Raw genomic sequence first — 6,000 nt, forward strand, 5'->3', positions numbered from 1 at the left:
GTTTGAGCCCATAGAGAGCTTTCTTGAGTCTACACACATGAGACTTTGTGTCATGAATTTCAAAGCCTTTAGGTTGCTCTAGATAGACTTCTTCTGAGATCTCACCATTTAGAAAAGTTGTCTTAACGTCCATTTGGTGTACCTTCCATCCTTTTGCTACTGCAATGGCTAATACAGCTCTTACTGAGGTATACCTAGCAACAGGTGCAAAGGTTTCTTCATAATCTATTCCTTCCCTCTGTGAGAAGCCTCTAGCTACAAATTTGGTCTTGTGTTTTTCAATACTGCCGTCTGCAGCATGTTTGATTTTGAACAACCATTTAGATGAAACCACAGATTTCCTGGTTGGTCTAGGAACAATCTCCCAAACATTGTTTTTCATAATGGATTGATACTCTTCAAACATGGCATCCTTCTATGCTTGATGTTGAAGTGCATCTGATACATTGCTTGGTTCAGCTTTAGAGAGGTCATTCATAAGGGCAACATAGCTAGTAAATTTATTAGGCCTTTTGCTTTCTCTGAAGGATCCTAAGGGAGCAGCAAACTTCTGAGCTTCTTCTACAGTTTTGGTGGCCCATAGTGGCCGTCTTTTCTTGAGGTTTTCTCTAGGTGGACTTAAAGTTTCACTTATAGTTTCCTTAGGTTTCTCCCTCTGAAGCTCAGGAGTAGGATCTATATCTAAGCCGGGGTTAGGAATATGGACAAGAGAGCTTTGGGCGCTTTTGAAGGCTAAGTTTTCTTCAAAGATCACATCCCTACTTAGTTCAATGTTCTTTTAGCAAGGTATATATATTTTGTAGGCTTTGGAGGTTTCACTGTATCCTACAAAGATTCCCCTCTTTCCAGAGGGCTCTAATTTTAATCTTTTCTCCTTAGGTACATGAATATACACTGGACATCCGAAAATCCTAAGGTGGCTTATATCTCGTTTTGATTTTGTACAGACTTCTTCAGGGGTCTTGTCTTCAAGATGAGAGTGAGGACATCTGTTTTGAATGTATACTGCAATGCTGGTTGCTTCTCCCCAAAGATTGATATTTAGATTCTGGTCAAGAATCATAGCTTTGGCAGCTTCAACGATTGTCCTATTTTTCCTTTCTGTTATCCCATTTTGTTGAGGGTTGTAAGGTATTGTTAACTCCCTCTTAATCCCTGAATTTTTACAAAACTCTTTAAATAATTCCGATGTGTATTCCCCCCCATTATCAGTTCTAAGGATTTTAATTTTGTTTCTTGGGTAGTTTTCTGTTAATGATTTGAATTCTTTAAACCTATTAAGGATCTCTTCTGATTCTTTGGATTTAAGAAAGTAGATCCAAGTTTTCCTAGAGTAGTCATCGACAAATATCACATAATACAAAAATCCCCCCAATGAATTTACAGACATAGGTCCACATACATCAGAATGAACTAACTCTAAGACTTTACTTATTTTCCTAGTACTACTCTAAAAAGCACCCTTAGTATTTTTGCCTAGGGCACATCCTGTGCATGCCCTTGAATGATATTGCTTCAGCTTAGGTAGACCCGTGACAAGGTCTCCCATTGATGATAAAGCTCTAAAATTTAGGTGGCCTAGTCTTCTATGCCAGATTTTATTGGCATCTGTAGTTTCATGAATTAGGGTTAAGTTGGGCTCTGTGCATAGCTCATATAGGTAGCCTTGTCTTTGACCAATTGTATTAGCTTTCTTGATAGATGAATTCTTTGGCCACCAACACTTTGTTGTCCATGAAGGTCACTTTGTATCTATTGTCCTCCTGTGCTGATATTGAGACAAGATTCCTCTTAATGCCTGGAACATATAGCACTCGTTTAAGTTGTAATGATACACCTAACTTCAGTTTGATGGTGCAGTTTCCAACTCCTTTGACAGGGTGTGTGGAGTCATCTCCGATGGTTACTTCTTCATCATTTTCCTCTCTCATGAAGTCTAGTACTTCTCTGAATCCCGTGATGTGTCTGGATGAGCCACTGTCGATAACCCAGGAGTTCACTTTGTTTGATGTTTGATGTGTGAGTGCTGAATAGAGCACATACTTCTTGGAGTCCTCTTCCCTTTTCGATTTTTCTAATTTGGCAAATGTGGCTTGTTTAGCTTTTTTTGGACATTTGGCAACATAGTGACCAAATTTGTCACATCTATGACATTGAATTTGAGAGAGGTCCTTTTTGAAAGAGTTCTTGCCATGACGACTTTCTCTTTTCCTGAATTGCTTCTTCTTGCCCTTTCTGTCTGAGTTCATAGTTAGAACTTGAAGATATTCATCTATATTCTTTTGTTTGATTCTGTAGACACCTAAAATTAATATTTAATTAATTTAAGCCTATCAACATAATTAATTAATTTAATTGTGTTATCCTTATTCCTCTCAGAATCAATTAAATCTAACTTAATTAATCCTATCACTATAGTCCAATAATTAATTTATCAAATAAATTAATTATTCCCCTATTCTTCTAAAGTCCTCTCAATAATCATTTCCTCTAAACCCACTCAGTTAATTAATTCTAAAGTAATTAACCTAGTCATGTGATTTCTACAAATCACCTTTTCCTAATCCCACTTATCCTAATTAATTCTTCTAGAATATCTCATAATCATGCTTATCATTATTCTCCTATTTTTTAATTCCCACTCATGTCACATCAACATTGAGTCTCTCAAAGAAATTCAAATTTCTTTGAATCTCTCAATGCATCCTTATTTTGGAATTTTTAATTCCTCAAGTTTGAAATTCAAATTTCTCCCCCCTTTTCCAAATAAATTTTATATTCCTATTTATTTTCCCAAAGCACCCTTGATCCATGCCTTCTATCAAAAATCAATCTCAACCCTTCATGACCAAATCAATCTTGGCCCTCCATTAGCCTCCTCCAATCTATAAATTGGAGGATATTATCCTCACAAATAAGATCCACTTCTCATGCATTGACATGCTGCTATTTTCTCCTCTTCTTCCTCCAATCTTTCAATCCAAATCCTCCTATCCATCACTCTAATCCAATCCAAATATCCACTTACCTTGTTGAGCACAAGGAGAGCAATCCACATTCACTCCATCTCTCTCTCTCCAACTCTCCATTTGTCAAACTTTGAAGCTAGCAAAGTTCGTGGAGGCGAGGAGGACAAGGAAGAGCTACTTGCAATGGAAGCTTCATGAGTATATTTATGTTTTATTTTGTTTTCATGATGTTCTTGTTCAAATCTTTCTTGATATCTCATTTTAATGGTTTTTGTGTTTATTGAATATGAATTATGCACTAACCATTTCATTGTGAGACAGATTCCTTTCTTATTTTGCCTTGATTCCTCTTGGAGACAGTCAACCTTTAGTCTATCAAAATTTGGAAAGTTATCCCTTGCACTGATGCCTTAGACGAACGTTTCCCATATACTAGACAACCCATCTAAAGCAATGAGGGTTAATTCTTTGCTTTGGATCTCATATCCAAGGGTTGTTAGTTCATCCCTTAAGGTAGATATCCGCATGAAGTAGGTATTGACTGATTCTCCTTTTATCATGGTTATATGATTTATCTCTCTTTTTAGAGCTAAGGCAAGGGTTGCTAGTTCATCCCTTAAGGTAGATATCCGCATGAAGTAGGTATTGATTGATTCTCCTTTTATCATGGTTAAATGATTTATCTCTCTTTTTAGAGCCAAGGTTCTACTGGCATTGGATATCTCAAAAGCGTCTTCAAGTGCTTTGAACATGTTGAAGGCTGATTCGTGTTTCTTTATAATGGGCATAATATTGTTCCTTACCCCATCAACTATTATTTTGATAGCCTTATCATTTCCTTCTCTCCAAATTGCTTGATCAGGTTCAGTCTCAGGTTCTTTGGATTCAGTCTTTACGAATGATTCAACTTTGTTATCTCTTAATATCATTTGAATTCTTAAATTCCATGCGGAGAAATCTTCACCTCCTGCAAGTCTGTCTTCAAATCTAATAGCGCTAGCCATTGATAGAATTATGATGTTGAATATATACTTGATTTGAATTTTACATAAAATTGAACAGCCTCAGGTTCGATTTAACTATAGCTCTGATACCATGTAAATGATGTTCAATTTACATTCAATATGCAAGTTATATTCAATTATCTAATTTTGTATTATTACTTTCTTATTGTATATATCTAACTATCTTCTTGCTTGTGGCAGATGAGAGAAACATTTAATATTTTCTATGTCCTATCTCAAGAATGCCACTTACTATAAGTATATGACAAATGAGGCACGGTCAAGCAATGCCTTGATCAGTCATGACCGATCAAGACATTACTTGATCGTGCCTTTTTGTTTATACTAACAAAAGCATGTTACGTAAATGCCAATCGGTGTGGAGTACGACCGAAGTTCATTGGTGTTTACCAAGCGCTAACACCCGATAGTATATTGGTGACTATCAATGCTAACAGCCGATAGTTATCGGTGTGTTAGCCTTGACAATGACAATCGATAACTATCGGTGTAGACTAACACACCGATAACTATCGGTGACTAACATATTACCACCCGATATGCATTCCGATATATATTACATGCACCCTGATATAATATTCAACCCGATATAATATAATATGCAATCCGATATATATTAATCGGTGTCATCATTATTTATGTTTAATCGATATTCATCTAAATACAAGATTCATTAGATAGATGAACATGAGGAAGATACATAGTATGATTTATCAATAGTTTGTCCATATGCAAATATAGAATGGCTATCAAGGATGAATTAATTGCTTGATGGTTTTATCATAGTTATCGATATGATAAATGATTGAATGAGAGACTTCATTTATCTCTCATTCAATCATTTACCGAAGCTATTATGCATTAACAGGTGATAGCATGTGATTTCTCTCTTCCCTACATGTGGATCCTAGTTCCTGAAGCTTTGTTGTCGTGATGCCTTTGGAGGTCTTATGTTTATATTGAGCTTGATTTAGTCGCGTGATGTGTGGAGTGTTATGCTTTGGTTGTTAGGTGTCAGCCTAGATCTAGAGTGTGTGTGAGATCTAGTGTCATCTTCTAGCACAGAGGGGTGGTTCCTTATGGTTCCACATGGTCGGGTGGTTTGATGCCTTCTTCCATTGGGATGTTCTTCACTGGTTGCTCTTGTGTGTGGATGTGGATTCTTATTTCTTCTGCTTATGGATGGATATTCGTAGTGGATTGATGTTATATGATTTATATGGCATATGTATCTTGTAGAATTCATGATGTAATTGTATTGGTAGTTGGGAGCTATGCTCCTTGATGTGAAATGGTTGATGTATATGTAATGGTTAGATGATGTACTAGGCCATGACCATAATACTTGTAAAAGAATGTAATGTTGTATCTTAGACAATGCTCATTAATGGAATTGATTCTATGAATATGCATTTAGTGGTATGAGGGTGTCTATGATGATTAAAGGAAATGGACTAAGAATATGGTAATTAGCATTGGAAATGGAATAATGATGCTAGGATGTTGAATAAGTGATTGGGATTAGGAACATTTGGATTGGTACTCATAAAATGAATCATGGGGGTTTAATGGGATTTGCATTCATGATAGATAAAGTAATGAATGTTCATATAGATATAAATATATGCATGAAAATAAATAATGTTAAGTTGAATTGGAATGCATTGGGTTATGGTAGTAATTATGATGGTATATTCTTGATGTAATTATGCTCTATGGGTGGATTAGGTGATGATGTTGAGATATCCTAGGGAAGAATAATCGTGGAGTTGTGTTTGTTTCCGCTTGCGTAATGAGTTCTTATGATTATGCTTTTAAGTTCATGTTCACGATAATTAAATGTATATCGTGTTACTGGATGATAACTGCACATGAGTAGTTAGTTGTATATGTTGCATTAGATGATGTTTAAAAAAAATTATTAGCATGTATGTTAGTATATTTCTCTAGGGTATTTTGGTGGGCATTACAATGTTTAAGGTCTAACTTCGTTACAACTAGTTCTT

The sequence above is a fragment of the Cryptomeria japonica genome, chromosome 6 (assembly GCF_030272615.1).
Source record: "Cryptomeria japonica chromosome 6, Sugi_1.0, whole genome shotgun sequence".
NCBI lineage: Eukaryota > Viridiplantae > Streptophyta > Pinopsida > Cupressales > Cupressaceae > Cryptomeria > Cryptomeria japonica.